This window comes from Rhinoderma darwinii, unplaced genomic scaffold (assembly GCF_050947455.1).
Source record: "Rhinoderma darwinii isolate aRhiDar2 unplaced genomic scaffold, aRhiDar2.hap1 Scaffold_657, whole genome shotgun sequence".
NCBI lineage: Eukaryota > Metazoa > Chordata > Amphibia > Anura > Rhinodermatidae > Rhinoderma > Rhinoderma darwinii.
This window is the reverse complement of record NW_027464213.1, coordinates 153346-165179: the sequence shown is the minus strand read 5'-3', so window position 1 is coordinate 165179 and position 11834 is coordinate 153346.

Below are 11834 nucleotides of genomic sequence, written 5' to 3'. Positions count from 1 at the left end.
ACAGTGCCTGTTATCTGAGGAGAGTCAGACACTGCCTGTTATCTGAGGAGAGTCACACACTGCCTGTTATCTGAGGAGGAGTCACACACTGCCTGTTATCTGAGGAGGAGTCACACACTGCCTGTTATCTGAAGAGTCACATGCTGCCTGTTATCTGAAGAGAGTCACACACTGCCTGTTATCTGAGGAGAGTCACACACTGCCTGTTATCTGAAGAGTCACACACTGCCTGTTATCTGAGCAGAGTCACACACTGCCTGTTATCTGAGGAGAGTCACATACTGCCTGTTATCTGAGGAGGAGTCACACACTGCCTGTTATCTGAGGAGAGTCACACACTGCCTGTTATCTGAGGAGAGTCACACACTGCCTGTTATCTGAGGAGGAGTCACACACTGCCTGTTATCTGAGGAGGAGTCACACACTGCCTGTTATCTGAGGAGAGTCAGACACTGCCTATTATCTGAAGAGTGACACACTGCCTGTTATCTGAAGAGTCACACGCTGCCTGTTATCTGAGGAGAGTCACACACTGCCTGTTATCTGAGAAGAGTCACACACTGCCTGTTATCTGAGGAGTCACATACTGCCTGTTATCTGAGGAGGAGTCACACACTGCCTGTTATCTGAGGAGAGTCACACACTGCCTGTTATCTGAGGAGGAGTCACACACTGCCTGTTATCTGAGGAGGAGTCACACACTGCCTGTTATCTGAGGAGAGTCAGACACTGCCTGTTATCTGAAGAGTGACACGCTGCCTGTTATCTGAAGAGTCACACGCTGCCTGTTATCTGAGGAGAGTCACACACTGCCTGTTATCTGAGAAGAGTCACACACTGCCTGTAATCTGAGGAGTCACACACTGCCTGTTATCTGAGGAGAGTCACACACTGTCTGATATCTGAGGAGAGTCACACACTGCCTGTTATCTGAGGAGAGTCACACACTGCCTGTTATCTGAGGAGGAGTCACACACTGCCTGTTATCTGAGGAGGAGTCACACGCTGCCTGTTATCTGAGGAGTCACACGCTGCCTGTTATCTGAGGAGTCACACACTGCCTGTTATCTGAGGAGAGTCACACACTGCCTGTTATCTGAGGAGAGTCACACACTGCCTGTTATCTGAGGAGTCACACACTGCCTGTTATCTGAGGAGTCACACGCTGCCTGTTATCTGAGTCACACACTGCCTGTTATCTGAGGAGAGTCACACACTGCCTGTTATCTGAGAGTCACACACTGCCTGTTATCTGAGGAGTCACACACTGCTTGTTATCTGAGGAGGAGTCACACACTGCCTGTTATCTGAGGAGAGTCACACACTGCCTGTTATCTGAAAAGTCACACACTGCCGTTTATCTGAGGAGTCACACACTGCCTGTTATCTGAGGAGTCACACGCTGCCTGTTATCTGAGTCACACACTGCCTGTTATCTGAGGAGAGTCACACACTGCTTGTTATCTGAGGAGAGTCACACACTGCCTGTTATCTGAGAGTCACACACTGCCTGTTATCTGAGGAGTCACACACTGCTTGTTATCTGAGGAGGAGTCACACACTGCCTGTTATCTGAGGAGAGTCACACACTGCCTGTTATCTGAAAAGTCACACACTGCCGTTTATCTGAGGAGGAGTCACACACTGCCTGTTATCTGAGGAGTCACACGCTGCCTGTTATCTGAGGAGTCACACACTGCCTGTTATCTGAGGAGAGTCACACACTGCCTGTTATCTGAGGAGAGTCACACACTGCCTGTTATATGAGGAGTCACACACTGCCTGTTATCTGAGGAGTCACACGCTGCCTGTTATCTGAGGAGTCACACACTGCCTGTTATCTGAGGAAAGTCACACGCTGCCTGTTATCTGAGGAGAGTCACACACTGCCTGTTATCTGAGGAGAGTCACACACTGCCTGTTATCTGAGGAGGAGTCACACACTGCCTGTTATCTGAGGAGGAGTCACACACTGCCTGTTATCTGAGTAGAGTCAGACACTGCCTGTTATCTGAAGAGTGACACGCTGCCTGTTATCTGAAGAGTCACACGCTGCCTGTTATCTGAGGAGAGTCACACACTGCCTGTTATCTGAGAAGAGTCACACACTGCCTGTAATCTGAGGAGTCACACACTGCCTGTTATCTGAGGAGAGTCACACACTGTCTGATATCTGAGGAGAGTCACACACTGCCTGTTATCTGAGGAGAGTCACACACTGCCTGTTATCTGAGGAGGAGTCACACACTGCCTGTTATCTGAGGAGGAGTCACACACTGCCTGTTATCTGAGGAGTCACACGCTGCCTGTTATCTGAGGAGTCACACACTGCCTGTTATCTGAGGAGAGTCACACACTGCCTGTTATCTGAGGAGAGTCACACACTGCCTGTTATCTGAGAGTCACACACTGCCTGTTATCTGAGGAGTCACACACTGCTTGTTATCTGAGAAGGAGTCACACACTGCCTGTTATCTGAGGAGAGTCACACACTGCCTGTTATCTGAAAAGTCACACACTGCCGTTTATCTGAGGAGTCACACACTGCCTGTTATCTGAGGAGTCACACGCTGCCTGTTATCTGAGTCACACACTGTCTGTTATCTGAGGAGAGTCACACACTGCTTGTTATCTGAGGAGAGTCACACACTGCCTGTTATCTGAGAGTCACACACTGCCTGTTATCTGAGGAGTCACACACTGCTTGTTATCTGAGGAGGAGTCACACACTGCCTGTTATCTGAGGAGAGTCACACACTGCCTGTTATCTGAAAAGTCACACACTGCCGTTTATCTGAGGAGGAGTCACACACTGCCTGTTATCTGAGGAGTCACACGCTGCCTGTTATCTGAGGAGAGTCACACACTGCCTGTTATATGAGGAGTCACACACTGCCTGTTATCTGAGGAGTCACACGCTGCCTGTTATCTGAGGAGTCACACACTGCCTGTTATCTGAGGAGTCACACGCTGCCTGTTATCTGAGGAGAGTCACACACTGCCTGTTATCTGAGGAAAGTCACACGCTGCCTGTTATCTGAGGAGAGTCACACACTGCCTGTTATCTGAGGAGAGTCACACACTGCCTGTTATCTGAGGAGGAGTCACACACTGCCTGTTATCTGAGGAGGAGTCACACACTGCCTGTTATCTGAGGAGAGTCACACACTGCCTGTTATCTGAGGAGTCACACACTGCCGTTTATCTGAGTAGAGTCACACACTGCCTGTTATCTGAGGAGAGTCACACACTGCCTGTTATCTGAGGAGAGTCACACACTGCCTGTTATCTGAGGAGTCACACACTGCCTGTTATCTGAGGAGTCACACGCTGCCTGTTATCTGAGTCACACACTGCCTGTTATCTGAGGAGAGTCACACACTGCTTGTTATCTGAGGAGAGTCACACACTGCCTGTTATCTGAGAGTCACACACTGCCTGTTATCTGAGGAGTCACACACTGCTTGTTATCTGAGGAGGAGTCACACACTGCCTGTTATCTGAGGAGAGTCACACACTGCCTGTTATCTGAAAAGTCACACACTGCCGTTTATCTGAGGAGTCACACACTGCCTGTTATCTGAGGAGTCACACGCTGCCTGTTATCTGAGTCACACACTGCCTGTTATCTGAGGAGAGTCACACACTGCTTGTTATCTGAGGAGAGTCACACACTGCCTGTTATCTGAGAGTCACACACTGCCTGTTATCTGAGGAGTCACACACTGCTTGTTATCTGAGGAGGAGTCACACACTGCCTGTTATCTGAGGAGAGTCACACACTGCCTGTTATCTGAAAAGTCACACACTGCCGTTTATCTGAGGAGGAGTCACACACTGCCTGTTATCTGAGGAGTCACACGCTGCCTGTTATCTGAGGAGTCACACACTGCCTGTTATCTGAGGAGAGTCACACACTGCCTGTTATCTGAGGAGAGTCACACACTGCCTGTTATATGAGGAGTCACACACTGCCTGTTATCTGAGGAGTCACACGCTGCCTGTTATCTGAGGAGTCACACACTGCCTGTTATCTGAGGAAAGTCACACGCTGCCTGTTATCTGAGGAGAGTCACACACTGCCTGTTATCTGAGGAGAGTCACACACTGCCTGTTATCTGAGGAGGAGTCACACACTGCCTGTTATCTGAGGAGGAGTCACACACTGCCTGTTATCTGAGGAGAGTCAGACACTGCCTGTTATCTGAAGAGTGACACGCTGCCTGTTATCTGAAGAGTCACACGCTGCCTGTTATCTGAGGAGAGTCACACACTGCCTGTTATCTGAGAAGAGTCACACACTGCCTGTAATCTGAGGAGTCACACACTGCCTGTTATCTGAGGAGAGTCACACACTGTCTGATATCTGAGGAGAGTCACACACTGCCTGTTATCTGAGGAGAGTCACACACTGCCTGTTATCTGAGGAGGAGTCACACACTGCCTGTTATCTGAGGAGGAGTCACACACTGCCTGTTATCTGAGGAGTCACACGCTGCCTGTTATCTGAGGAGTCACACACTGCCTGTTATCTGAGGAGAGTCACACACTGCCTGTTATCTGAGGAGAGTCACACACTGCCTGTTATCTGAGGAGTCACACGCTGCCTGTTATCTGAGTCACACACTGCCTGTTATCTGAGGAGAGTCACACACTGCTTGTTATCTGAGGAGAGTCACACACTGCCTGTTATCTGAGAGTCACACACTGCCTGTTATCTGAGGAGTCACACACTGCTTGTTATCTGAGAAGGAGTCACACACTGCCTGTTATCTGAGGAGAGTCACACACTGCCTGTTATCTGAAAAGTCACACACTGCCGTTTATCTGAGGAGTCACACACTGCCTGTTATCTGAGGAGTCACACGCTGCCTGTTATCTGAGTCACACACTGCCTGTTATCTGAGGAGAGTCACACACTGCTTGTTATCTGAGGAGAGTCACACACTGCCTGTTATCTGAGAGTCACACACTGCCTGTTATCTGAGGAGTCACACACTGCTTGTTATCTGAGGAGGAGTCACACACTGCCTGTTATCTGAGGAGAGTCACACACTGCCTGTTATCTGAAAAGTCACACACTGCCGTTTATCTGAGGAGGAGTCACACACTGCCTGTTATCTGAGGAGTCACACGCTGCCTGTTATCTGAGGAGAGTCACACACTGCCTGTTATATGAGGAGTCACACACTGCCTGTTATCTGAGGAGTCACACGCTGCCTGTTATCTGAGGAGTCACACACTGCCTGTTATCTGAGGAGTCACACGCTGCCTGTTATCTGAGGAGAGTCACACACTGCCTGTTATCTGAGGAAAGTCACACGCTGCCTGTTATCTGAGGAGAGTCACACACTGCCTGTTATCTGAGGAGAGTCACACACTGCCTGTTATCTGAGGAGGAGTCACACACTGCCTGTTATCTGAGGAGGAGTCACACACTGCTTGTTATCTGAGGAGAGTCACACACTGCCTGTTATCTGAGTAGAGTCACACACTGCCTGTTATCTGAGGAGGAGTCACACACTGCCTGTTATCTGAGGAGGAGTCACATACTGCCTGTTATCTGAGGAGAGTCACACACTGCCTGTTATCTGAGGAGGAGTCACACACTGCCTGTTATCTGAGGAGTCACACGCTGCCTGTTATCTGAGGAGTCACACACTGCCTGTTATCTGAGGAGAGTCACACACTGCCTGTTATCTGAGGAGAAGTCACACACTGCCTGTTATCTGAGGAGTCACACACTGCCTGTTATCTGAGGAGAGTCACACACTGCCTGTTATCTGAGGAGGAGTCACACACTGCCTGTTATCTGAGGAGGAGTCACACACTGCCTGTTATCTGAGGAGAGTCACACACTGCCTGTTATCTGAGGAGAGTCACACACTGCCTGTTATCTGAGGAGTCACACACTGCCTGTTATCTGAGGAGTCACACACTGCCTGTTATCTGAGGAGAGTCACACACTGCCTGTTATCTGAGGAGGAGTCACACACTGCCTGTTATCTGAGGAGGAGTCACACACTGCCTGTTATCTGAGGAGAGTCACATACTGCCTGTTATCTGAGGAGGAGTCACACACTGCCTGTTATCTGAGGAGAAGTCACACGCTGCCTGTTATCTGAGGAGTCACACACTGCCTGTTATCTGAGGAGAGTCACACACTGCCTGTTATCTGAGGAGAGTCACACACTGCCTGTTATCTGAGGAGTCACACACTGCCTGTTATCTGAGGAGTCACACACTGCCTGTTATCTGAGGAGTCACACACTGCCTGTTATCTGAGGAGAGTCACACACTGCCTGTTATCTGAGGAGTCACACACTGCCTGTTATCTGAGGAGAGTCACACACTGTCTGTTATCTGAGGAGAGTCAAACACTGCCTGTTATCTGAGGAGGAGTCACACACTGCCTGTTATCTGAGGAGTCACACACTGCCTGTTATCTGAGGAGAGTCACACACTGCCTGTTATCTGAAAAGTCACACACTGCCGTTTATCTGAGGAGGAGTCACACACTGCCTGTTATCTGAGGAGTCACACGCTGCCTGTTATCTGAGGAGTCACACACTGCCTGTTATCTGAGGAGAGTCACACACTGCCTGTTATCTGAGGAGAGTCACACACTGCCTGTTATATGAGGATTCACACACTGCCTGTTATCTGAGGAGAGTCACACACTGCCTGTTATCTGAGGAGGAGTCACACACTGCCTGTTATCTGAGGAGGAGTCACACACTGCCTGTTATCTGAAGAGTCACACACTGCCTGTTATCTGAAGAGTCACATGCTGCCTGTTATCTGAGGAGAGTCACACCTTGCCTGTTATCTGAGGAGAGTCACACACTGCCTGTTATCTGAGCAGAGTCACACACTGCCTGTTATCTGAGGAGTCACACACTGCCTGTTATCTGAGGAGAGTCACACACTGCCTGTTATCTGAGGAGAGTCACACACTGCCGTTTATCTGAGGAGGAGTCACACACTGCCTGTTATCTGAGGAGGAGTCACACACTGCCTGTTATCTGAGGAGTCACACGCTGCCTGTTATCTGAGGAGTCACACACTGCCTGTTATCTGAGAGTCACACACTGCCTGTTATCTGAGGAGAGTCACACACTGCCTGTTATATGAGGAGTCACACACTGCCTGTTATCTGAGGAGTCACACGCTGCCTGTTATCTGAGGAGTCACACACTGCCTGTTATCTGAGGAGGAGTCACACACTGCCTGTTATCTGAGGAGGAGTCACACACTGCCTGTTATCTGAGGAGAGTCACACACTGCCTGTTATCTGAGGAGTCACACACTGCCGTTTATCTGAGTAGAGTCACACACTGCCTGTTATCTGAGGAGGAGTCACACACTGCCTGTTATCTGAGGAGAGTCAGACACTGCCTGTTATCTGAAGAGTGACACGCTGCCTGTTATCTGAAGAGTCACACGCTGCCTGTTATCTGAGGAGAGTCACACACTGCCTGTTATCTGAGAAGAGTCACACACTGCCTGTAATCTGAGGAGTCACACACTGCCTGTTATCTGAGGAGAGTCACACACTGTCTGATATCTGAGGAGAGTCACACACTGCCTGTTATCTGAGGAGAGTCACACACTGCCTGTTATCTGAGGAGTCACACACTGCCTGTTATCTGAGGAGGAGTCACACACTGCCTGTTATCTGAGGAGTCACACGCTGCCTGTTATCTGAGGAGTCACACACTGCCTGTTATCTGAGGAGAGTCACACACTGCCTGTTATCTGAGGAGAGTCACACACTGCCTGTTATCTGAGGAGTCACACACTGCCTGTTATCTGAGGAGTCACACGCTGCCTGTTATCTGAGTCACACACTGCCTGTTATCTGAGGAGAGTCACACACTGCTTGTTATCTGAGGAGAGTCACACACTGCCTGTTATCTGAGAGTCACACACTGCCTGTTATCTGAGGAGTCACACACTGCCTGTTATCTGAGGAGGAGTCACACACTGCCTGTTATCTGAGGAGAGTCACACACTGCCTGTTATCTGAAAAGTCACACACTGCCGTTTATCTGAGGAGGAGTCACACACTGCCTGTTATCTGAGGAGTCACACGCTGCCTGTTATCTGAGGAGTCACACACTGCCTGTTATCTGAGGAGAGTCACACACTGCCTGTTATCTGAGGAGAGTCACACACTGCCTGTTATATGAGGAGTCACACACTGCCTGTTATCTGAGGAGTCACACGCTGCCTGTTATCTGAGGAGTCACACACTGCCTGTTATCTGAGGAAAGTCACACGCTGCCTGTTATCTGAGGAGAGTCACACACTGCCTGTTATCTGAGGAGAGTCACACACTGCCTGTTATCTGAGGAGGAGTCACACACTGCCTGTTATCTGAGGAGGAGTCACACACTGCCTGTTATCTGAGGAGAGTCACACACTGCCTGTTATCTGAGGAGTCACACACTGCCATTTAACTGAGTAGAGTCACACACTGCCTGTTATCTGAGGAGGAGTCACACACTGCCTGTTATCTGAGGAGGAGTCACATACTGCCTGTTATCTGAGGAGAGTCACACACTGCCTGTTATCTGAGGAGGAGTCACACACTGCCTGTTATCTGAGGAGTCACACGCTGCCTGTTATCTGAGGAGTCACACACTGCCTGTTATCTGAGGAGAGTCACACACTGCCTGTTATCTGAGGAGAAGTCACACACTGCCTGTTATCTGAGGAGTCACACACTGCCTGTTATCTGAGGAGAGTCACACACTGCCTGTTATCTGAGGAGGAGTCACACACTGCCTGTTATCTGAGGAGGAGTCACACACTGCCTGTTATCTGAGGAGAGTCACACACTGCCTGTTATCTGAGGAGGAGTCACACACTGCCTGTTATCTGAGGAGGAGTCACACACTGCCTGTTATCTGAGGAGAGTCACATACTGCCTGTTATCTGAGGAGGAGTCACACACTGCCTGTTATCTGAGGAGAAGTCACAGGCTGCCTGTTATCTGAGGAGTCACACACTGCCTGTTATCTGAGGAGAGTCACACACTGCCTGTTATCTGAGGAGAGTCACACACTGCCTGTTATCTGAGGAGAGTCACACACTGCCTGTTATCTGAGGAGAGTCACACACTGCCTGTTATCTGAGGAGTCACACACTGCCTGTTATCTGAGGAGTCACACACTGCCTGTTATCTGAGGAGTCACACACTGCCTGTTATCTGAGGAGAGTCACACACTGCCTGTTATCTGAGGAGTCACACACTGCCTGTTATCTGAGGAGAGTCACACACTGTCTGTTATCTGAGGAGAGTCAAACACTGCCTGTTATCTGAGGAGGAGTCACACACTGCCTGTTATCTGAGGAGAGTCACACACTGCCTGTTATCTGAGGAGCCACACACTGCCTGTTATCTGAGGAGAGTCACACGCTGCCTGTTATCTGAGGAGAGTCACACACTGCCTGTTATCTGAGAGTCACACACTGCCTGTTATCTGAGGAGAGTCACACACTGCCTGTTATCTGAGGAGAGTCACACACTGCCTGTTATCTGAGGAGGAGTCACACACTGCCTGTTATCTGAGGAGGAGTCACACACTGCCTGTTATCTGAGGAGAGTCACACACTGCCTGTTATCTGAGGAGTCACACACTGCCGTTTATCTGAGTAGAGTCACACACTGCCTGTTATCTGAGGAGGAGTCACACACTGCCTGTTATCTGAGGAGGAGTCACATACTGCCTGTTATGTGAGGAGAGTCACACACTGCCTGTTATCTGAGGAGGAGTCACACACTGCCTGTTATCTGAGGAGTCACACGCTGCCTGTTATCTGAGGAGTCACACACTGCCTGTTATCTGAGGAGAAGTCACACACTGCCTGTTATCTGAGGAGTCACACACTGCCTGTTATCTGAGGAGTCACACACTGCCTGTTATCTGAGGAGAGTCACACACTGCCTGTTATCTGAGGAGGAGTCACACACTGCCTGTTATCTGAGGAGGAGTCACGAACTGCCTGTTATCTGAGGAGAGTCACACACTGCCTGTTATCTGAGGAGGAGTCACACACTGCCTGTTATCTGAGGAGTCACACACTGCCTGTTATCTGAGGAGGAGTCACACACTGCCTGTTATCTGAGGAGAGTCACATACTGCCTGTTATCTGAGGAGGAGTCACACACTGCCTGTTATCTGAGGAGAAGTCACAGGCTGCCTGTTATCTGAGGAGTCACACACTGCCTGTTATCTGAGGAGAGTCACACACTGCCTGTTATCTGAGGAGAGTCACACACTGCCTGTTATCTGAGGAGTCACACACTGCCTGTTATCTGAGGAGTCACACACTGCTTGTTATCTGAGGAGTCACACACTGCCTGTTATCTGAGGAGAGTCACACACTGCCTGTTATCTGAGGAGGAGTCACACACTGCCTGTTATCTGAGGAGAGTCACACACTGCCTGTTATCTGAGGAGCCACACACTGCCTGTTATCTGAGGAGAGTCACACGCTGCCTGTTATCTGAGGAGAGTCACACGCTGCCTGTTATCTGAGGAGAGTCACACACTGCCTGTTATCTGAGAGTCACACACTGCCTGTTATCTGAGGAGAGTCACACACTGCCTGTTATCTGAGGAGAGTCACACACTGCCTGTTATCTGAGGAGAGTCACACACTGCCTGTTATCTGAGGAGCAGTCACACACTGCCTGTTATCTGAGGAGAGTCACACACTGCCTGTTATCTGAGGAGAGTCACACACTGCCTGTTATCTGAGGAGAGTCACACACTGCCTGTTATCTGAGGAGAGTCACACACTGCCTGTTATTTAAAGAGAGTCACACACTGCCTGTTATCTGAGGAGAGTCACACACTGCCTGTTATCTGAGGAGGAGTCACACACTGCCTGTTATCTGAGGAGAGTCACACACTGCCTGTTATCTGAGGAGGAGTCACACACTGCCTGTTATCTGAGAAGAGTCACACACTGCCTGTTATCTGAGGAGAGTCACACACTGCCTGTTATTTAAAGAGAGTCACACACTGCCTGTTATCTGAGGAGAGTCACACACTGCCTGTTATCTGAGGAGGAGTCACACACTGCCTGTTATCTGAGGAGAGTCACACACTGCCTGTTATCTGAGGAGGAGTCACACACTGCCTGTTATCTGAGGAGAGTCAGACACTGCCTGTTATCTGAGGAGTCACACACTGCCTGTTATCTGAGCAGAGTCACACACTGCCTGTTATCTGAGGAGTCACACACTGCCTGTTATCTGAGGAGAGTCACACACTGCCTGTTATCTGAGGAGAGTCACACACTGCCGTTTATCTGAGGAGGAGTCACACACTGCCTGTTATCTGAGGAGGAGTCACACACTGCCTGTTATCTGAGGAGTCACACGCTGCCTGTTATCTGAGGAGTCACACACTGCCTGTTATCTGAGAGTCACACACTGCCTGTTATCTGAGGAGAGTCACACACTGCCTGTTATATGAGGAGTCACACACTGCCTGTTATCTGAGGAGTCACACGCTGCCTGTTATCTGAGGAGTCACACACTGCCTGTTATCTGAGGAGGAGTCACACACTGCCTGTTATCTGAGGAGGAGTCACACACTGCCTGTTATCTGAGGAGAGTCACACACTGCCTGTTATCTGAGGAGTCACACACTGCCGTTTATCTGAGTAGAGTCACACACTGCCTGTTATCTGAGGAGGAGTCACACACTGCCTGTTATCTGAGGAGAGTCAGACACTGCCTGTTATCTGAAGAGTGACACGCTGCCTGTTATCTGAAGAGTCACACGCTGCCTGTTATCTGAGGAGAGTCACACACT